Source organism: Mobula hypostoma, chromosome 13, assembly GCF_963921235.1.
Source record: "Mobula hypostoma chromosome 13, sMobHyp1.1, whole genome shotgun sequence".
NCBI lineage: Eukaryota > Metazoa > Chordata > Chondrichthyes > Myliobatiformes > Myliobatidae > Mobula > Mobula hypostoma.
In genome coordinates, this window is record NC_086109.1 from 7,622,523 (window position 1) to 7,646,143 (window position 23,621).

At 45.3% G+C, this 23,621-nt stretch overlaps 1 long non-coding RNA gene across 1 annotated transcript in view; it reads left to right on the plus strand.

Moving 5' to 3' along the window:
- Positions 1-16,425: 16,425 nt before the first annotated feature.
- LOC134355397 (uncharacterized) overlaps positions 16,426-23,621 on the plus strand; it is a 93,398-nt gene continuing 86,202 nt past the window's right edge. The window contains exon 1 of the long non-coding RNA XR_010020059.1: positions 16,426-16,797. This is a non-coding gene — a long non-coding RNA (uncharacterized LOC134355397). The remainder of the gene's footprint in view (positions 16,798-23,621) is intronic.

Consider the following 23,621-nt stretch of genomic DNA (forward strand, 5'->3'; position numbering starts at 1 on the left):
GTAGGTCTTTGGACTGTGGGAGGAAACTGGAGCACCTGGAGGAAACCCACGCAGTCATGGGGAGAACATATAAACTCCTTACGGACAGCGGCAAGAATCAAAGCCCGATCTCACAGCTCACTGACCCAGCTCGGAATGGCTGGCACATGGCGTGAAATTTGTTGGTTTGCGGCACCGGTACATTGCAACAGTACAAGTTATGATAAGAAATGTTTTAAAATGAATAAGCAATGCAAAGAGAGAACAAAATAGTGAGGTGGTGTTCATGAGCTCTTGGACAATTCAGAAATCTGATGGCGGAGGGAAAGGAACTGGTGGAAAGCGGCCAGTGAGTGAGTGGGCCAGCGAAGGAGTGGAGTTTTGAGGCGGAGGGCAATCTTGCTCACAGTTAGCCTTTACAATGTCCCCTGAGACAGTGATGTGCTTCTCATGTGAGATGTGGCAGTCTTGGGGGAACGCCCCTCTCCCACAGAGTCACATCTGCCAGAAGTGCATACGGCTGGGCGACCTGGAAGACCGTGTAAGGAATCTGGAGCAGCAGCTAGATGACCTTCGACTCATAAGGGAGAATGAGGTAGTCATAGATGAGGGCTACAGGGAGATAGTCACTCCTAAGCTGTCGGAAGCAGGTCATTGGGTGACAGTCAGAGGGGGGAAAGCGAAGGTGAGCAGTCAGGTAGTGCAGAGCACCCCTGTAGCCATTCCCCTGAATAATAAGTTTATCGTCCTGGATACTGTTGGCGGGGATGACCGACCAGGTGTGAGTCATGGTGGCAGGGCCTCCTACACTGAGTCTGACCCTGTGGTGCAGAAGGGTGGGACGAAGAAGAGGAGAGCTGTCGTCATTGGAGACTCTATAGTCAGGGGAGCAGACAGGAGATTTTGTGGACGTGAGAAGGACACCCTCATGGTTTGTTGCCTCCCAGGTGCCAGGGTCCAGGATTTTTCTGACCGGGTGCATGACATCCTGGTACGAGAGGGAAAGCAACCAGAAATCATGATACATGTTGGGACCAACGACATAGGCAGGAAGAGGGGTGAGGTCCTGAAGTGTGAGTTTCGGGAACTAGGCAGAAGGCTGAAGAACAGGACCTCAAGGGTGACGTTCTCAGGATTGCTGCCAGTGCTACGTGACAGTGATGGTAAGAATTGGAGGAGATGGCAGTTGAATGCGTGGCTGAGGAGTTGGTGCAGGGAGCAGGGTTTTAGATTTTTGGATAATTGGGATCTCTTCTGGGGAAGGTGGGACCTGTACAGATTGGATGGGTTGCACCTGAACTTGAAGGGGAGCAATATCCTTGCAGGTAGGTTTGCTAGCATGGTTCGGGAGGGTTTAAACTATCTGCAAGGGGGATGGGACCCAGAGCGATAGAGCAGTGAAAGAAGTGCATGTAGTAAAGCCGGATCTAACATACAGAGAGGCTTTGAGGAAAGAGAAGCAGAATAAACAGTGTAAAGACACTAAGGTAGAAGGGTTGAAGTGTGTGTACCTCAATGCAAGAAGCATCAGGAACAAAGGTGATGAACTGAGAGCTTGGATACATACATGGAATTATGATCTAGTGGCCATTACAGAGACTTGGCTGGCACCAGGGCAGGAATGGATTCTCAATATTCCTGGATTTCAGTGCTTTAAAAGGAATAGACAGGGGGGAAAAGGGGAGGAGGGGTGGCATTACTGGTCAGGGATACTATTACAGCTACAGAAAGGGTGAGTAATTTAACAGGATCCTCTTTTGAGTCAGTATGGGTGGAAGTCAGGAACAGGAAGGGAGCAGTTACTCTATTGGGGGTATTCTATAGGCCCCCTGGTAGCAGCAGAGATACAGAGGAGCAGATTGGGAGGCAGATTTTGGAAAGGTACAAAAATAACACGGTTGTTATCATGGGTGACTTTAACTTCCCTAATATTGATTGGCACCTGATTAGTTCCAAGGGTTTAGATGGGGCAGAGTTTGTTAAGTGTGTCCAGGATGGATTCCTGTCACAGTATGTGGACAGGCCGACTAGGGGGAATGCCATACTAGATCTAGTACTAGGTAATGAACCAGGTCAGGTCACAGATCTCTCAGTGGTTGAGCATCTGGGGGACAGTGACCACCACTCCCTGGCCTTTAGCATTATCATGGAAAAGGATAGAATCAGAGAGGACAGGAAAATTTTTAATTGGGGAAGGGCAAATTATGAGGCTATAAAGCTAGAACTTGTGGGTGTGAATTGGGATGATGTTTTTGCAGGGAAATGTACTATGGACATGTGGTCGATGTTTAGAGATTTCTTGCAGGATGTTAGGGATAAATTTGTCCCGGTGAGGAAGATAAAGAATGGTAGGGTGAAGGAACCATGGGTGACAAGTGAGGTGGAAAATCTAGTCAGGTGGAAGAAAGCAGCATACACAAGGTTTAGGAAGCAAGGATCAGATGGGTCTATAGAGGAATATAGGGAAGCAAGAAAGGAGTTTAAGAAGGGGCTGAGAAGAGCAAGAAGGGGACATGAGAAGGTCTTGGCGAGTAGGGTAAAGGAAAACCCTGAGGCATTCTTCAATTATGTGAAGAACAAAAGGATGACAGGAGTGAAGGTAGGACAAGTTAGAGATAAAGCTGAGAAGATGTGCCTGGAGGCTGTGGAAGTGAGCGAGGTCCTCAATGAATACTTCTCTTCAGTATTCACCAATGAGAGGGAACTTGATGATGGTGAGGGCAATATGACTGAAGTTGATGTTCTGGAGCATGTTGATATTAAGGGAGAGGAGGTATTGGAGTTGTTAAAATACATTAGGACAGATAAGTCCCCGGGGCCTGACGGAATATTCCCCAGGCTGCTCCACGAGGTGAGGGAAGAGATTGCTGAGCCTCTGGCTAGGATGTTTATGTCCTCGTTGTCCACAGGAATGGTACCGGAGGATTGGAGGGAGGCGAATGTCGTCCCCTTGTTCAAAAAAGGTAGTAGGGATAGTCCAGATAATTATAAACCAGTGAGCCTTACATCTGTGGTGGGAGAGCTGTTGGAAAAGATTCTTAGAGATAGGATCTATAGGCATTTAGAGAATCATGGTCTGATCAGGGACAGTCATCATGGCTTTGTGAAGGGCAGATCGTGTCTAACAAGCCTGACAGAGTTCTTTGAGGGGGTGACCAGGTATATAGATGAGGGTAGTGCAGTGGATGTGATCAATATGGATTTTAGTAAGGCACTTGACGAGGTTCCACATAGTAGGCTTGTTCAGAAAGTCGGAAGGCATCGGATCCAGGGAAGTTTGGCCAGGTGGATTCAGAATTGGCTTGCCTGCAGAAGGCAGAGGGTCATGGTGGAGGGAGTACATTCAGATTGGAGGGTTGTGACTAGTGGTGTCCCACAAGGATCTGTTCTGGGACCTCTACTTTTCGTGATTTTTATTAACGACCTGGATGTGGGGGTAGAAGGGTGGGTTGGCAAGTTTGCAGACGACACAAAGGTTGGTGGTGTTGTAGATAGTGTAGAGGATTGTCAAAGATTGCAGAGAGACATTGATAGGATGCAGAAGTGGGCTGAGAAGTGGCAGATGGAGTTCAACCCGGAGAAGTGTGAGGTGGTACACTTTGGAAGGACAAACTCCAAGGCAGAGTACAAAGTAAATGGCAGAATACTTGGTAGTGTGGAGGAGCAGAGGTATCTGGGGGTACATGTACGCAGATCCCTGAAAGTTGCCTCACAGGTAGATAAGGTAGTTATGAAAGCTTATGGGGTGTTAGCTGTCATAAGTCGAGGGATAGAGTTTAAGAGTCACGATGTAATGATACAGCTATATAAAACTCTGGTTAGGCCACACTTGGAGTACTGTGTCCAGTTCTGGTCACCTCACTATAGGAAGCATTGGAAAGGGTACAGAGGAGATTTACCAGGATGCTGCCTGGTTTAGAAAGTATGCATTATGATCAGAGATTAAGGGAGCTAGGGCTTTACTCTTTGGAGAGAAGGAGGATGAGAGGAGACATGATAGAAGTGTACAAGATAATAAGAGGAATAGATAGAGTGGATAGCCAGCGCCTCTTCCCCAGGGCACCACTGCTCAATACAAGAGGACATGGCTTTAAGATAAGGAGTGGGAAGTTCAAGGGGGATTTTAGAGGAAGGTTTTTCACTCAGAGAGTGGTTGGTGCGTGGAATGCACTGCCTGAGTCAGTGGTGGAGGCAGATACACTAGTGAAGTTTAAGAGACTACTAGACAGGTATATGGAGGAATTTAAGGTGGGGGTGTTATATGGGAGGCAGGGTTTGAGGGTCAGCACAACATTGTGGGCTGAAGGGCCTGTACTGTGCTGTACTATTCTATGTTCTATGTTCTATTCCTAAAACAGTGAGTGTGTGTCTTCAGGCTCCTGTAGCTCCTCCTTGTTAGTAGTAATGAGAGAAGGGCATTTCCTGGGTGATGGGGTTTCTGAATGATGGATGCCCCCTTCCTGAGGCATTGCCTTTTGAAGATGTCCTCAAGGGGGGGAGGCCGGTGCCCGTAATGGCACTGGTGAGCCTATGACCCTCTGCAGCTTTTTCCAATCCTGTGCACTGGCATTTCCAAGCCAGAGGGCGACGCAACCAGTTAAAATGCTCTCGGCTCCTGTATTTCCTTCTCGTTGGTGGTAATGCACAGAGGGTGTGATCCAGATGATGAGGATCTTTAGTGACGGATGCTGCATCATTAAAAAGAAAAGACATGGATGAAGAAAGTGCTGTTGGAATAACCAGTGTGAGTAGTGGCAGTGTACTTTGTGGATGCTATGTAATGATACTGAGGTACCTGTTACTCATGGTACTAATTAAACTGGGGTGGTGAGGTGGAGATACGTCTCTACCAAAGGAGGTGTAAGGCACTCCTTCCCTCTGCTAACCTGCAGGTCACCCTTGGGCAAGGTGTAGCACCAGCTGACCACACCCCCCCCCCCCCACCAATCAGGACACGTGAAGCCATGGGAGCAGGTCGTGTGAGCAGCTGGTGCATGTCACAAGTCCTGGTTATGTGACTACTGACACTGGGCAGACAATCTCTGAAGAGTATTGATAATGCCTGGGGCCACCCATCTTGTAAAGACACTACCCAGAAGAACAAAATGGCAAACCACTTCTATAGAAAAATTTGCCAAGAACAATCATGGCCATAGAAAGACTATCATCGCCCATGTCATACGAGACAGCACATAATAATGATGATGAATTAAAAGGCAGATTATGATAGTATGCGTGACTGGCCTAAACCTTCCTCCATGTTATTTTAGCAAGGGAACTTTAAAAAGACATGTTTAAAGCCAATAGTTTGTGGCAATATGCTCATCTCATGGGACCAGTAGTTAGAAGCAGTGCTGATGTAAGTATCTTTCATTCTGTCCTTTATGTGAAGTGGCAAATTGCAGAGATGGGACAACAGTTAACCTTCAAGGGGACCAGATACAAGGTAAATCTTGGCTGTAGACAAGTTAATATTCTTAATGACCTTCTGGATAGAAGAATAAAACTGCATTGTGTATTAGTGGGAACATAGTTACTGCAGAAGTGCTACTGTTAAATCAGCTTTACTGGAACATTTACACATTGTCCCTAACTGTCAGGCCAAACGTGATCTGAAGTCAAGCTCAAGATTATTCATCAAGACACATGTATTCAGCCAAACGAAACAACATTCCTCCAGGACCAAGGTGAAAAATACTCTACATATATCACATACAGCACAAGAAATAATACTAACACAATAATATTGACAGATAATAATAAATATTTTGTAGACGTACAAGCTGACATAAAGTGCATATAGAACAGTATAATGCTACTGGCATTGTCATAAATAACGTGTACTGGGTGGTGGCAGGGTTTCAGAAGTCTCACAGCCTGGGAGAAGAAGCTGTTACCCAGACCCACAGTCCTTGTTCAGCTACTGTGGTACCTTCTGCCTGCTGGTAGAAGGTCAAGGAGATTGTGGGACGGATGGGTGGGGTCCCTGACAATGCTGAGGGTGCTGTGGATGCAGTGCTCTGGTGTACGTCCTGGATGGGCGTGAGAGAGGTCCTGATGCTTCTCTCAGCAGCCCTCACAATCTGCGGCAGGGTCTCGTGATTAGGTGTTTTGCAATTCCCATACCAGACAGTGTTACAGCTGGTCAGTACTCTCTCGATGGTGCTCCGGTAGAACGCTTATTTATTTATCTTTCGAGGTAGAGCGTGCAGTAGGTCGTTACGGCCCCTCAGGTTGTGCTGCCCAGTTTAACCCTAGCCTAATCACAGACAGTTTACAATGACCGATTAACCCACCAATTGGTACATCTTTGGACCGTGGGAGTAAACTGGAGCACCCAGAGGAAGCCCACGCAGTCACAGGGAAAATGTACAAACTCCTTACAGACAGCAGTGGGAATTGAACCTGGGTCACTGGTACTGTAAAGCATTGTGCTAACCACTATGCTACCAAGCCGGGCATGCCTAGAATCAGGGTGGGGTGCCTCACTCTCATCAATCTCCTCAGGCGGTGGAGGCGATGCTGTGCTTTCTTGACATGAAGAGGTAGTGTTGAGGAACCAGATGAGATTATCCATGATGTGCACTCCCAGAAAGTTGGCATCCCTGACCCTCTCCACTCAGGAGCAGTTGACGTGCAGCAGGGAGTGGAAAGCCTGCACCTTCCTGAAGTTCACAGTCATCTCCTTAGTCTGGTCCACGATGAGACTCAAGTTGTTGTGTTTGTACCAGTCTTGCAGTTGACAACAGGTTAGCGGAAAATGGCTGATCACATTTTACCTTATTCAGCAAACTTGATCCTTTAACAAAAGGTCAAATAATTGGCTGCTATGAATTACCCCTTGTGTGGGTAATGGACAAATGTGAGTTGATCCTGACTGGTACTACATCATAGTCTGATATGGAGGGAGAGGTTCACTTCACAGGATCGGAAAAAGCTGCGGAGCATGGTAAACTCAGCCAGCTCCATCATGGACACTAGCCTCCCCCCCAGCAAGGACATCTTCGAAAGGCAATGCCTCAAAACGGCAGCATTATCATTAAGGACCCCCATTATCCAGGACATTCCCCCTTCTCATTGCTACCATCAGGGAGGAGGTACAGGAACCTGAAGACACACACTCAGTGTTTTGAGAACAGTTTCTACCCCTGCACCATCAGATTTCTGAACAGACATTAAACCAACCCATGAACTCTGCCTCATCATTTTTGTTTTCTTTTTTGCATTGCTCACTTAATTTAACTTTTTAATCTATATTTTGTATTGGAACCTGCAGTTTTTTATGCATTGCACTGCACTGTGTTGGGCACGTGGCCAAGTGGTTAAGGCCTTCGTCTAGTGATCTGAGGGTCGCTAGCCCGAGCTTTGGCTGTGTTTGTGTCCTTGAGCGAGGCACTAAACCACACATTGCTCTAGTCTGTGCGAGGAGTGGTGCCCCACACAGACTTCCAAACTGCGCCTTGTAAGGCACGAAAATGCCCGACGCAGGCCTCTCATGGTCTGAGTCGACCTTCCCTCCTCCGCACTGCACTGCTGCTGCTGCCAAGCAACACATTTTAGGACATATGTCAATGATAATAAACTTGATTCCGATTCTGAATCTTATGAGAATCTGAGAGAGAATGAATTGTAGAGTTACGGGGAGTTACTACTAGTACACTATGATGTTCTCCTAAGGGGTTGTCTTTTGGTGGGTCCTCAGGTGACTGTAGAGGCTACTCCAGGATCCACATATTCTGGTGCAGTGTGGGCAAGAGTAAGTGTTGGCTGTGATTAGTGGTTGGGTCTTTCCGAATCAGGATTTACCTCTTCCACCTCTCCCCTCCCAGCTTCTTACAGCACTTTCTCCCCCACCCACCCGCCTTCCCCCTCACCTGGTCTCACCTGCCACCTGCCAACCTGTACAGCTCCTCTGGCTTCTTCCCCTTTCCTTTCCTGTCCTGATGAAGGGTCTCAGTCCGAAACATCAACTCTTGATCCCCCTCCATTGGTACTGCCTGACCTGCTGAGTTCCTTCAGAATTTCTTGTGTGTTCCTCAAGATTCCCAACATCCACACAATCTCTTGTGTCTTTACACTGCTAAAATACAGGTCCACATAAAGTAACAACAACATATATCTATATGTCAAAATATATATATTGAATTGAATTGGCTTTATTACCTATATCCTTTATATACACGAGGAGTAAAAATCTTTACATTATGTCTCCGTCTAAATGCACAATTATAGTGATTTATAATAAATATTACGTAGAACAGGATCGTCAGTATAACATAGAAATACAATTGTATCAGCATGAATTAATCAGTCTGATGGCCTGGTGGAAGAAGCTGTCCCGGAGCCTGTTGGTCCTGGCTTTTATGCTGCGGTACCATTTCCCGGATAGTAGCAGCTGGAACAGTTCGTGGTTGGGGTGACTCGGGTCCCCAATGATCCTTCATGCCCTTTTCACACATCTGTCTTTGTAAATGTCCTGAATAGTGGGAAGTTTGCATCTACAGATGTGTGTGTGTGTGTGTGTGTGTGTGTGTGTGTGTGTGCACGCAAAGACTTTTGCACAATACTGTACGTCATGAAACTTACTGTTTTGTGGCAGCAGTACAGTGCAGTACATAAAATTACTAAGGTTACTGGCATTGTTCGAAAGTCTTTGATTTTTATTAAAAGCATTGTTCTAAGTTTTTTGCAGAGTTCTGTCTGTATATAGTAAAAGTACCATTGGTTACAATTTTTTTATTTATCATTGTAACTTGTAGTGTATTTTATGTCTTATATTGTTTGTATTTTATTGTTTATATTTTATAGTGTTATTTTGTGGCATTGTACTGTTGCCACAAAATAGTAAATTTCACAAATAGGTTAATGACAATAAACCTGATACTGATTCTGATGATTCTGATTCTAAAAAGGGTAAGTGGACTATATATATATAGGAACAATTATTTTATTATTTTTTGGGCACATGGCCAAGTGGTTAAGGTGTTTGACTAGCGATCTGAAGGTCGTGAGTTCGAGCCCCAGCGCACTTAACCACACAGTGCTCAGCGACAACACTGGTGCCAAGCTGTATGGGTCCTCATGCCCTTCGGTCAACATTGGTGTCGTGGAGAGGGGAGACTTGCAGCATGGGCAACTGCTGGTCTTCCATACAACCTTGCCCATGCCTGCACCCTGGAGAGTGAAGACTTTCCAGGCGCAGATCCATGGTCTCGCAAGACTAACGGATGCCTTAAAAAAATATTTTATTATTTTTAGCCTATGCAGTAAAAATTACAGTAAGTATTTATTTATGTAATTAACAGTGATTTTTATGCATTGCACCATACTGCTGCTGCAAAACAACAAATTTCATAACATATGTCAGTAGTAATAAACCTGATTCTCAGTTCAGTCAGGGTTTCATTGAAGGTCCTGTGGTACCAGCGGCCTGGATTCAATGATATATGTTTTGCAAGCAACATCCCCATTTTAGTAATGAACCTGGGTTGGAATATTGTAGCGGAGACGAGGTACAAGTGCAGAATGCTCGGATGGAAATCAATGGAGGATAATGTTGACCTCCGAACATTTCTAATGGAGTAAGCTCATAAAGAGGCAGAGAAAAAGCATGCTGAGAAACACACAAGTAATCTATATGCTTGATAAATCGCCGTACAAATCACACACTTTTCCCCAGGGTGAACCCGTGCCTCAAATGGAACACGCAGTTTCAACTGGCTCTGATAATTAATCATTCCTCAGTATGTGACTTGAATGTACAACACATTCAGCCAGTGTGTGTTAACCCTTTGTCTGGTCAGTGCGCTTTCAGAGATATTTGGACAGAAGGTCAGATTCATATCGGGTTTAGCAAGGCTGGGGATTAGACTGGGGTGCGGTGGGCGGGGGGGGGGTGATGGATTTCCCGTAGGGGTGCCGGAAAGAGCTGAGGAACCTGCAGTCCTGAAGTCAGAATATCTGAAATAAAGCTGGTTTATTAGGGCCGCCTGTTGTTTGCATACTAGGTTACTGGCAAATGTCTCTGTCATGCATTCTCACAGATTAAAATAATATTCTTTGTTGTTTCATTGAAAGCTTTGCAGAAACTTGTCAGAGCCACCACAAAAATGGAGGTTTGATTGAAGTTTTCAAGAGAAATTGGGGGAAGTAAATGCTTGGGAGAGCTATGGAGGGCTATGGTCCAGGAGTAAATGATGGGACTGGGCGGAATAACAGTTCAGCACAAACTAGATGGGCCAAAGATCAGTAAATATCTGTAGAAATTTGCTAGAGTTTTTGGTGACATACCAAATCTCCTCCATTCCTAATGAAATATAGTTGCTATTGCACCTTCTTCGTAATTGCAGAAGTTTGTTGGGCCAAGGATGGATCTTCAGAAGCATTGACACCCAGCAACTTGAAATTGCTCGCCCTTTCCTCTGCTGATCCCTGAATGAGGGCTGAAGTGTCCTTCCTCCACTTCCACTTCCTGAACTGCTCAATCAATTCCTCGGTCTTACTGACATTGAGTGCAAAATTGCTGCTGTGTCACCACTCAACCACCTGGTCTAGCTCACTCTGACAAGCATCTTGACTTACCACCACCTGAGATTCTGCCGACAACAGATATGTCATCGGCAAATTTACAGATGGTGTTTGAGTTGTGTTTAGCCACACAGTCATGGGTGTAAAGAGAGTAGAGCAGTGAGCTAAGTATGCATCGTTGAGATAAGACCATAAGACATAGATGTAGAATAAGGCCATTCAGCCCATCAAGTCAGTTCCACCATTCCATCATGGCTGATCCCAGATCCCACTCAACTCCATACACCTGCCTTCTCACCATAACCTTTGGTGCCCTGACCAATCTGGAAACGATCAACTTCCGCCTTCAATGTACCCATGGATTTGGCCTCCACTGCAGCCTGTGGAAGAGCATTCCACAGATTTACTACTCTCTAGCGAAATAAATTCCTCCTTATCTCTGTTCTAAAAGGTTGCCCCTTAATTTTGAGGCTGTGCCCTTTAGTTCTGGATACCCCCACAAGAAGAAATATCCTCTCCACATCCACCCTATCTGGTCCTTTTAACATTCATCAAATTTCATTACGAATCCCCCCCCCACCGGATTCTTCTAAATTCCAATGAGTACAGGCCCAAAGCTGCCAAGCACTGGCTCATATGTTAACCCCTTCATTCTCAGAAACATCCTCATGAACCTCCTCTGGACTCTTTCCAATGACAACACATCCTTTCTGAGGAGGAAAGGATGTGTTGAAGTTCTGTGTTGACAGCCACCGTGGAGGAGATGTTATTTTCAATCTAAACTGATTGCAGCCTCTTGGTGAGGAAATCAAGGATCCAGTTGGATAGGGAGTTACAAAGGCCAGGTAAGGAAGCGTGTTATTAGTACTTTGTTGACTCGGCTTTGCAGATGGTGCAGAAGAGATGCTGCCTGGATTAGAGGGCATGTGCTACAAGGAGAGGTTGGACAAATCTGGGTTGTTTTTTCTGTAGCAGAAGCTGAGTAGAGACTGATAGGAGATTATGGGATTGTAAGAGGCCTTTATAGACTAAATAGCTGGTATCTTCTTCCCAGGATTGAAACATCTAATACCAGAGGGCATGAATTGAAGGTGAGAGGGGGTAAATTCAAAGGAGAAGAATAGGACAAACCTCATTCATGGAGAGTGGTGAGTACCTGGAATAAACTACCCAGTGGTGGAGGCATGTATAAAGCTTTTATGAGACACAGGTATGGAGTGTCCAGGGAGGGGTAGCACCTCTGGTGAAGGGGCTTGCCATGTCCATTCTGGGGCAGCTCGCTCACCTTTGATGCCTACTGGACACTCACCTCTCACCTGTGACTCCAAGCAGCAAAAGGCCAGACTTAGTCAGAACACAGAACACGGAAGGGGACATTACAGGGGGGAACAGACCCTTTAGCCCACAGTCCTGTGCTAGACTAACTTCTGCAACTCGCTGTTTGCATGTGACAGCAGCCACACCCTGGTACACCGCTTCAGCGAGAGGGCTACACCAGGGGAGGGGAGCCGGCCGCCTCAGACCCTGGAGGAACTGGGACATGCCTGTCCCAGCATGCGAACTCGGCTCCGGCGGACGGGCCGGATGAGACCCACAGTGAGATCCAACGGCCAGGAAGGCGGCTCTGCGACGCTCCGTGGAGAGCGACGGGCATGACGAGGCTCAGAAGACGTCACGGTCATCCACTGCAACCAAGAAAGGTCCCGGTCTGTGGCGCTTGCCTGTGCCGCTGGACCCAGGCGCCTGAGGTCCGGAGGGTGGAACTGCCCTAGCGCAATGGATTTTCCACTTTACACACAGGTTTGCTTTCATTGCCCGACATGATGGATAACTTCCGAGACGTACATGAATATGCAGAGATGTGGACCTTGTGTAGGCAGAAGGGATTAGTTTAGTCAGGCACTGAATTATTAGTTTAATTAGTTTGGCACAACACTGCAGGCTAAAGAGCCTGCACCTGTAACATACTTTTCAATATTTTATGTCCTGACTAAGCCTGTCCCTTTTTGCAAGCTTCTTGTTGCTGCTAGTGAAGGCCGATCAAAGTATTTCAGAACTGGGGGCTGACAGCTGAGACTGGAAGGCAGTAGTTTTGTTCATTTACTGAACAGGGCCAGTTACTGTCACAACAGCAACCTCCACCCAATGTCTGCAACAGCAAGGAACTGGTGGCGGACTTCAGCAAGGGGAAGTCAGGAGAAAGCCCTCCAGTCCTCATCGAGGGGTCAGCAGTCGAGAGGGAGAACAGCTTCAAGTTCCTGGGTGTCAGCCTTTCTGAGGATCCAACTTGGACCCAGCATATTGATGCAGTCGTGGAAGGGGGGCACGCCAGCAGCTATACTTCATTAGGAGGTTGATGAGATTTGGTATGATCACCAAAGACTGTGGCAACTATCTACAGCTATACCGTGGGGAGCATTCTGACTGGTATGGAGATGCCAATAAACAGGATTGAAGGAGCTGCAGAAGGTTGTAGATTCAGCCAGCTCCATCGTGAGCACTAGCCTCCTCATCATTGAGGACATCTTCCAAAGGCGATGCCTCAGGAAGGCCACATTAACGACCCTCACCATTCAGGACATACCTAGTTCTCAGCACTACTATCAGGGAGGAGGTACAGCAGCCTAAAGACCCATAAGACATAAGAGGCTATTTGGACCATCGAGTCTTCTACACCATTCCACCATGGCTGATTTATTATCCCTTTAACCCCATTTACCTGCCTTCTCCCCATAACCTTTGACACTCTTACTAATTGAGAACCTACCAAACTCCGCTTTAAATATACCCAATGACTTGGTGACCCACCCTCAACGTTTCAGGACCAGCTTCTTCCCTCCATCATCAGATTTCTGAACAGTCCACATACCCGTCGTCATGGTGGTCATCGGCAGGAATGAACCCAGGTGTGGAGAAATAGTAGACCCTGTCACGGTGAGTGCTGGCAATGACTGAACCCAGGTGTGGAGAAACGGTGTACTCCCATGCAGAGATGGAAAGAAGAGGTATTCATAGGAATATTAACAGAGCATCAGTAGCAGGGCCAAGCAACACAGTGACACAAGTCATTCTCAACACAAGGATTCCACAAATAGCATTAAACAGGAGTCTGCTTTAAATAATCAGAGAAGGCAGAAACCCATACAAGTCACAATTAACTTGACAAGATTGACTAGAAAGCACAAGGGCATACAACTGTAGTTAAGACAACAATTAGTAAATTCGGGTGCTCGAGACACCTAGACGCCCAACGCCCTATGGCAAGCCACATATGCCCACGGGGCTCATGACACCCACAAGTGCTACCTCACTATTATGCTCTTGGTTTTCCACTTCTTAGTAAAACTTCTTAATATTCCTTATTGCAATTTTTATTCTTGTTTCTTTCTGCGCCTTGTAGCGCACTAGGTGGTAACCTTGCCATTCCTTTATCATTTCTGATTGTGTTTTTCACGAGGCCAAGCCGCTAGCTCGACACTCAACCCAGCACGGATGGAAAGCGTGCAAGAGGCTGGCCGGATTCGAACCCAGGAGAACTCGGCTGGAAGTCTGGTGAGGACGCCACCACACTGTCGGCTGGCTGATGGTATTGTTTATGTCTCGCACTGTACTGCTGCCGCAAAAAAACAAATTTCACATTGTACGTCAATGGCAATAAGCTGGATTCTGACTCTGTTTCCTGGTAGAAAGAAGCGAGCACTGCGAATGAACTGCCCTTTGACATTCCCCTTCAGAGACAATGCCGTCTGAGAAAACTGAGCAAGCAGAAACCTCCGGAAGGAATGCTTATTCTCATATTTCACCCTCTGCTATATTGACCAGTGATAACTGACATAACTCCAGGAGCATGGGAGATACCCAGCAGGCCTGGGGAGGGAAACAGAGTTGATGTTTAAGGTCAAAGAGTTTTTATTAGAATTAAAACCAGGCTCTGTAACAGCAACCAATAATCGACCTCTCCCATCCCAGTCATTCAGAAACCTCCTCCATACCATCGGGTGGGTGGGAGATTGGGTAAGGTTAAGGAATAACTTTATTTTTCGCATTTACAGTGAAACATGTTATTTGGCATCAATGACCAATGACGTCTAGACGAGCTGGGGACAGCCCACAAGTGTTGCCGTAGCACGGCCACAACTCACTAACCCTAAACGCGTACGTCTTTGGAATGTGGGAGGAAACCAGAGCACCCGGAGGAAACTCACGCAGTCACGGGAAGAATGCAGAAATCCTTGTAGACAGAAGTGAACACAGGTCTCTGGCATTATAATGGCATTACACTAACCACTGCCCTATGATTATAAATGCAGGAAAGTCTTCAGATGTTGGAAATCCAGAGCAACACACACACAAAACGCTGGAGAAACTCAGCAGGTCAGGCAGCACCTGTGGAAGTAAATAAACTATTAATGTTTTGGGCCGAGAACTTTCTTCGAGAACTTTTCCCTTGCATTGGGTCAATATTTTGATGTGATGGAAGGATTGTATGGATGGCATACAAAACAAAGGATTTCACTGTAACGTGGCACATGTGGCAGTAGTAAACCAATTTACCAGTTTATGACTCAACCAGTGTTAGGGATGTGAACTCATTATCCACCTAGGATGCAGAGACAGAAACCTTTGCCACCTGGATGGGCTCCCTTAGTTCATCCTGGTAGCTTCCTTGATATCTAGGAGTCTATCCAGCTCAGTGACTGAGCCCTTCGTATCTCTCAGCTACAACCCAGTGCATGAAGAAATGTATCTCAGTCCCAAACGACTGTGAATCCAAATCACAATCAGTTTTATTATCTCTGATGGGATGTTGTGATTTTTTTTGTGTGGCCGCCGTACAGTGCAGTGTATAAAATATACTATTTTTTATTCTATTCTATTTTTATTCAGATACAGTGTGGATTGGGCTCTTCCAGCAATCCCCCTATTTAATCTGAGCCTAATCACGGGACAATTTACAATGACCGATTAACCTACTAACCAGTTCGTCTTTGGACTGTGGGAGGAAACTGGAGCACCCAGAGGAAACCCACGTGGTCATGGGGAGAACGTACAAATGCCTTACATAAATTACACTGAGAAATACATAATATCAAAAATTAAACAAGTAGTGCAGAAAGAGTGCATGAATAGTGAGGTGGTGTTCATGGGTTCATTGTCTGTTCAGAAGTCTGATGGTGGAAGGGAAGGATCTGTTCCAAGAATGTTAAGTTGGGTCTTCTGGCTTCTGTACCTCCTCCCTGATGGTAGCAATGAGAAGGGGGCGTATCCTGAGTGGTGGGCTTTCTTAATGATGGATGCTGCTTGTTTGGGGTATCATCTTCTGAAGATGTCCTCGACGGTGAGGAGGCTAGTGCATGCGATGGAGCTGGCTGAGTTTACAGCCCTCCGAGGTGATTTCTGCTCCTGTACAGTGTGACCCCTGGTTCGAGACTCCTTGGCCAGGCCAGTCTTTGGCCCTTCATCAACCATAAGGGCTCTGCCCCTGAGGGCTTGGCAAGTGAGCTTGACCTAAACAACCCCATTTGGACAACAAACAGATTGGACTGAGCAGTCTCTTTCCAACCAATGAACTTTTGACATTGCATTGATGGTTATGGAAAGGATTAGGCGTTAACAAGATAGTGGTTTCCTATTCTAGCAGAAGGGTCTGACAGTAATTTTTATTCAGATAACCAAACTGCATTTTTGCCAAGAAACTACTATAATACTTGAATATTTTAAAATAGAACAGTACATTCCCTCACAGACTGACAAAGTTCAAATCTAGGACATCGTAATGTTGCAATAGTAAGCAGCAACTCTGTAAATCTTTTGAAGACATAAATTAATAATTATCTTTCAGGATATTAAAGCTGACAGCCAACCCGCAAGAGATTGTAACCACTTTTTCACTGTGTATTGTGCCTGTTGTAAGAAATGTTAATTAGTAGAAATTCAACATTGGTACATAAATATTATCAAGCTGGAGTGTGCCAGTGGTGAAGGTAGCAGCTAATCATGTCTGCTATGCTACTGAGCCAACAGATCTCTGCCTGTGCTCCCCAGTGATAACTGTGCAAATAAAAATGAACGATCAAAATAAATCTTCGACTGGATTGTGCACTTCTAAATCATAAAGCTACAAGACATAGGAGAAGAATTGAAAAAACATTTTTTTTGAAGCACCGAGTCGACTTGGGGAGGTTAAGAACGGATTTCTCAGCAGTGAAATCTAGGCCCAAAGCGAATAGCTGGATGGTGTGTTCTAGGCCTGAGTGATTCGATGTGGTGGAGCTTGGATCCTAATGTGAGGTATGATCTATTGTTTGGACCAGATAGACTGGGGGCTCTCCTCTCCATGACAAGTGAGACTGTCCCCTGGCTGCTGTGCTTTGTGTCTGCGACGATTTGCACCACTATTATGATGAACTGAATATCAAGGCTTTGGGCCTACTCTGGGCTGCTCCCGGGATTTGGATCCAAGCATTCAGTTTGGTTCGGACAATGTGCTGTTGCTCCTATTGTTTGTGTTTGTTTTCTCTTTCTCTGCACACTGGGGGTTGGTCTTTATTTTTGTTTTAATTGGGTTCTTTTGGGTTTCTTGGTTGGCCTGTAAGCAGACAAATCTCAAGGTTGTATAATTTATACATTCCTTGATAACAAATGTACTTTGAATCTTGAATTAGGACATCTGGCCCATCGAGTCTGCTCCGCCATTCCATCATGGCTGATTTATTATCCCTCTCAACCCCATTCTCCTGCCTTCTCCCTGAAATCTTTGATGCCGTTACGAATCAAGAACCTATCAACCTCAGCTTTAAATATACCCAATAACTTGGCCTCCACAGACATCCGTGCAATGAATTCCACAGGTACACCATCCACAGGCTGAAGAAATTCCTCCTCATCTCTGTTCTAAAGGGACATCTTTCTATTCTGGGACAATGCCCTCTAGTCCTAATCTCACCCTCTATAAGAAACATCCTCTCCACATCCATTCTATCTAAGTCTTACAACATTCAATAGGTTTCAATGAGATTCCCCCTCATTCTTCTAAACTCCAGCAAGTACGGGCCCAGATTCTGCTCCTACGTCTTATAGTTTTAGATTCAGACACAGCAACATTTACATTGGTTTCCCTGTGCTCCTCTCTGTATAATTTGCCTGGGTTCTGTACTGCATTGGAGATGAGAACCTTGGCAATTTTTCTCATGTAGCAAGGGGAAGGGATGCAATTCCTATGAAGTGGGAGGAGATCTATTCAATGGCTGAGGCAAACTTACAAGTTGAGAAGTGGCTTTGCGAGGCTCGAGGTCTCTGCAGCTCCATTGGGTGATCAGAGTTAATAGGAGAAGAGCTTAAAACCTTCTTCCATTACTCCTTTGGAGTGAAATGATGACATTTATCATGAAAATTCAATGGTTCAGTGGTTTAATTTAATATCAGAGAATGTACACAGTATACAACCTGAAATTCTTACTCTTCACAGACAGCCACGAAACAGAGAGAAAAAAACCCAAAGAGTGAATGATAGTAATACAGCAGCAAAGCATCACCTCTCCCCCACTCACTTCAGCAAACATCAGCCCTCCCCCCTCCACCCACCGTGTAGTAGCAAGCCCCCAGACACCATGATCTAACGTCCAACAGAAATGACTGTCACATACAGTCACAGAGTCAGAGAGCACTACAGCACAAAACGGGCCACCTGACCCATCTAGTCCATTCTAAACTATTAATCGGCTGAGTCCCACTGGCCTGCACCTGAGCCTCCATACCCCCTCCTTATCCAAGGACCTATCCAAATTTCTCTTAAATGTTGAAATTGAACCTGCATCCACCACTTTTGTTGGCAGCTTGTTCCACCCTCACACCACCTTCTGAGGGAAGAAGTTTACCCTTTCTTCCCCTTAAGCAGTTCACCTTTCACCCTTTACCCAAACTCAGAGGGAAAATGTCCGCTTGAATTTACCCTATCTAAACCCCTTATAATTTACCTCTATCAAATCTCCCCTGATTCTCCTACACTCCAGGCAATAAAGTCCTAAGCTATTCAGCCTTTCCCAATAACTCAGGTCTCAATTCTGATTCTTGCAAATTTTCTCTGCACGCTTTCAATCTCGTTGGCATCTTTCTTGTCGGCAGGTGACCAGAACTGCACTCAATAATCCAAAATAGTCTTCGCCAACGTCTTATACAACTTCAACATAACATCCCATCTCCTGTATTCAATATTTTGTTTTATGAAGGCCAATGTGCCAAATGCTTGTTTGTGAACCTGTTTGTGATGCCACCTTCAATGAATTATGACTCAAGTCTTCATGTAGCTTTAAGGCAGAGGTTGATGTATTCTTGATTAGTCAGGGCATGAAGGAATATGGGGGGAGAAGAGGAGTTTGGGGCTGAGAGGAAAATGGATCAGCTGTGATGAAATGATAGGGCAGACTCGATGGACCAAATGGCCAAATTCTGCTCCTATATCTTATGGTCTTATGGGATTATGGGATCATTCTTACGAGCCTCCCTTGGACTGTTTCCAATGCCAACACATCTGTTCTTAGATAAGAGGCCCAAAACTGCTCACATCTTGTCTCTCAGATTTTTAAGAATTCATCTAAACTCCTCTGCAAGAAAATACTTTCATCAAAATGGCTTTAAGGTAAGGGGTGGGAAGTTCAAGGCGGATATTAGAGGAAGCTTTTTTATTCAGACAGTGGTTGGTGCGTGGAATGCACTGCCTGAGCCAGTGGTGGAGGCAGATGCACTAGTGAAATTTAAGAGATTACTAGACAGGTATATGGAGGAATTTAAGGTGGAGGGTTATATGGGAGGTGGAGTTTAAGGGTTGGCACAACATTGTGGGCTGAAGGGCCTGTACTGTACTGTACTATTCTATGTTCTATGTTCTAAAATCCTTATTTGTGTGGCTAATATATATAGGGCTGGCAATTTTAACATTGGGGTTCAATTCCTACCATTGTCTACCAGGAGTTTGTACGTCCACTCCACAACCATGTGGGTTTTCTCCGGGTCCCCTGGTTTCCTCCCAATTTCCAATAAATTAGTTAGAGTTAGTAGGTTAGAGTTAGAGTTAGTAGGCATACCAAGTTGGTGCTGGAAGCATGGTGACACTTTTGGGCTATTCACAACACATCCTCGGACTGGTTGTTAACACAAATGATACATTTTACTGTATGTTTTGATATACATGTGACAAATAAATTTAATATTAATCTATCTTAATCTATCTTACATGAATTGCAAAGGTATTTTCTTGAGACCTACCATGTGAGACAGTGTTCATACTCTCAATGGCCACTTTACTAGGTACACCTGCTCGTTAGTGCAAATATCAAATCAGCCAATCATGGGGCAGCAACTCAATATATAAAAGCATGCAGACATGGCCAAGAGGTTCACTTCAAAGGTTTCAAAGGTACATTTATTGTCAGAGAAATGTATATAATATACACCCTGAAATGCTTTTTCTTCACAACCATCCATGAAAACAGAGGAGTGCCCCCAAAGAATGAACAGTTAAATGTTAGAACCCCAAAGTGCCCCCAGCTCCCCTCCCTCCCGCGAGTAAGCAGCAGCAAGCAACGATCCCCCCTCCCCACAAAAGCAAAAAAAAAACATCAGCACCCACCTCCAAGCACTCAAGCGTGCAGCAAAGCAACAGCAAAGACACAGACCTGCAGTACCCCAAAGACTACTTGTTCACCCGGTATTCGACATACCACACGCTCTCTCTCTCCATTATAAGGGAGAAAGGGATGTCTCCGTTTCACAGTGAGAGGAGAGACATAGCAAAAAACTTGTTGGTTTACAATGTTAAATGTCTGTTGCATTGTTTTTTCCGAGCTCTGTGCCCAAAGATCTCAGGTCTCTGGGCCCTCAGCCGTAGACCTTCCGACTCCCACGACACACCGATCTCCTGCCGGGCACCAAGCTTCGATCTGTCTGTCTCCAGAGCCACGAGATCTCAACCTCTGAATGCGAGTGAAGCTCTTAGGCCGCGTCCTTGGCGTGCCAAATAACAGCCAGTCGTGAAACCCCGAGAACGGGTTCCATTCCCTCAAAGAACCATAGTCAGTGTGTAACTCCAGGTCAGGGTCTTCAAAAGAACCCTGAAAGGGAAACATAGAGATATTAAAGATGGAAATAGAGCTGTTTCCAAAGATGCAAGCAAAGGAATCACCATTAAGCGCTTGTTGTTCAGAGCAAACATCAGAATGAGAAGGAAATGTGATATATTGACTTTGACCGGGGAATGATTGTTGGTGCCCGATAAGGTGGTTTGAGTCTCTGAGAAACTGCTGATCTCCGGAGATTTTCATGCATAACGGTCTCTGGAGTTTACAGAGAATGGTGCAAAAAACAAAAGAAATATCCAGTGAGTGACAGTTCAGTGGGCAAGAGAGCCTGGTTAATGAGAGAGGTCAGAGGAGAATGGCCAGACTGGTTCAAGCTGACAGGAAGATGACAGTAACTGACACTGAGACACATCCCTGGCCGCACTGGGACACATCGTCAGTGATGTAACCTGGGGTGATCGGGTGTTTTAGGTCTTTCAACATCAGACACTCTCACCAAGATGACACAAATAACTATGCATTACAACAGCATTGTGCAGAGGAACACATGTATAAATATAACTGTATATATAGTATATAATAGTTACATTATATAAGTGGTGCAAAAATAGAAATAAAAAGTAGTGAGGTGGTGTTCACGGGTTCAATGTCCATTCAGAAATCGGATGGCAGAGGGGAGGAAGCTGTTCCTGAATCGCTGGTTTTGCCTCCTACCGTGTCACTTTGTCTGGAACTGTTTCTGAGAAGCCTAGTCCTAAGTAATTAGCAGTAAAAATACTTAACTATTGCTTTGCAAAGACGTGTGTGCATTGCACCAAATTACCACAACAATTAATTCGTTTTTCTGGCATAATTTATGGTTTGTAAAATGAAAATTGTTTCCAGAGACAGCCGGGCTTTCGAGACCATTGAAGTTTAATGGAGTGAATAAATGTACAATTCAGCTTCGAACTGATTAACAGGCATGCGATCAACACCGCGGCATAGTTTAACTGATTCCATTTGCAGAGCGTCTGTCACCCCTGCTCCTGCCTCCCAATATAGATTTAAGGGTTTCTTAATTGTAAGCATTTTCCTTAGTGGCTGCATCTTTGAGACGATCAAAGCTGGTCATGTGAGCCATGGGCATAAGACCCATAGAGAGAACCACAGCACGGATTCAGGCTCTTCTGCCCAACCTGCCCATGATGGCCCTTCTGTCTGCCTTGCTCGTAATGAATTCTTGCGTTAGGCCCATATCCCCCCAGGCCTCTCACCTCCATCTACATATCCAAGTGCTTCTTAAACAATACTGAGGCCCTGGTTAAGAAAGAAAGGAGGTGCACGGCAGGAACAAATTAGGTACTTGAGGAGAATAAGAAACGCAAGGGAACACTTGCAGGAGGGATAAAAGAAAGCACAAGGTTGCTCTAGCAGACAAGTTGAAGGAGAATCCTAAGGGTTATATTAAGAGCAGAAGGATTACAAGGGGCAAAATAGGTCCTCTGGAAGATCAGAGTGGTCAACTATGTTGGAGCCAAAACAGGTAGGGGAGATCTTAAACGGATTTCTTGCATCTGTATTTACTTGGGAGATGGACACGGAATCTGTAGAAGGGAGGCAAAACAACAGTGAGGTCACAGACCCTATACAGGTACAGAGCAGGAGGTGCTGCTGTCTTGAGGCAAATTAGGGTGGACAAACCCCCAGGGCCTGACAAGGTGTTCCCTTGGACCCTGTAGCAGGCAAGTGCAGAAATTGCAGGGGCCCTAGCAGTGATATTTAAATCATTCTTAGCAGAAGATGAGGTACCGGAGGATTGGAGGGTTGTTCCGTTGTTTGAGAAAGGCTCTAAAAATAAACTAGGAAATTATAAGCTGGCGAGTAGTGGGAAAGTTATTGGAAGGTATTCTAAGGGACTGGATAAATGAGTATTTGATAGACGGGGACTGATTAGGGATAATCAGCATGGCTTCTTGCATGGTAGGTCATGTCTAACCAATCTAATAGCGTTTTTCGAGGAAGTTACCAGGAGAGCTGATGAAGACAAGGCAGTGGATGCCTGTGACTAGTGGTGTGCTGCAGGGATCAGTGCTGGGTCCATTGTTGTTTGTCATCTGGATGATAATGTGGTTAACTAGATTTGAAAAGTTATGGATAATGCTCAGATTGGGGGTGTAGTGGACAGTGTGGAAAACTATCAAAGCTGTAGCTGGAAAAATGAGCTGAAAAATGGCAGATGGAATTTAATGCAGACATCTGCAAGATGTTGCACCAGTTGAACCAACTAGTGTAGGTCTGACACGGTGAGCTGTAGGGTTCTGGCGAGTGTGGTAGGACACAGGGATTTGGGAATACAGGTCCATAGTTCATGGAAGGCGGTATCACAGGTAGATAAGATTGTAAAGGAAGCTTTCGGCGCATTGGCCTTCATAAATCAAAATATTGAGTACAGGAGATGGGATGTTACCCTAAAATGGTATAAGATGTTGCTGAAGCCTAATTTGGAATATCATTTGCAGTTTTACTCACCTACCTACCAGAAAAATGTAAATAAGAATGCAAGAGGACAAAGAAAATAAAGAAAATTTACAAGGATGATGCTGGGACTGGAGGACCTGAGCTATAAGGAAAGGTTAAATAGGTTAGTAATTTATTTGCTAGGATGTAGAAGATATTGTATATAAAATTATGAGGGGTATAGATAGGGTAAATGCAAGCAGGCTTTTTCCACTGAGGTTGTGTGGGACTACAACTAGAGGTCATGAGTTAGGGGTGAAAGATAGGATCACTCTTTGTCTGGAACCTTCCCCTTGACCTTATCGCCATGTTTAACTCGAGTTAGCTAATCTCCAGAGGGCATCACTCTCTGGATCTCGGAAATTCACAAGCCTCTGCACCATATCTGGGTGAGGACCTTCGTGGGTGCACAAAACTCAAAGTGTGCCCTCACCAGTGACTGCAAATATCATCTCAACTCCTATACTCAGTGCTCGAACTGCTGAGGACTGAAAGGATGTCTAAGGCAATACTGTCCTCATTCTTTTGCACGTTACTGTC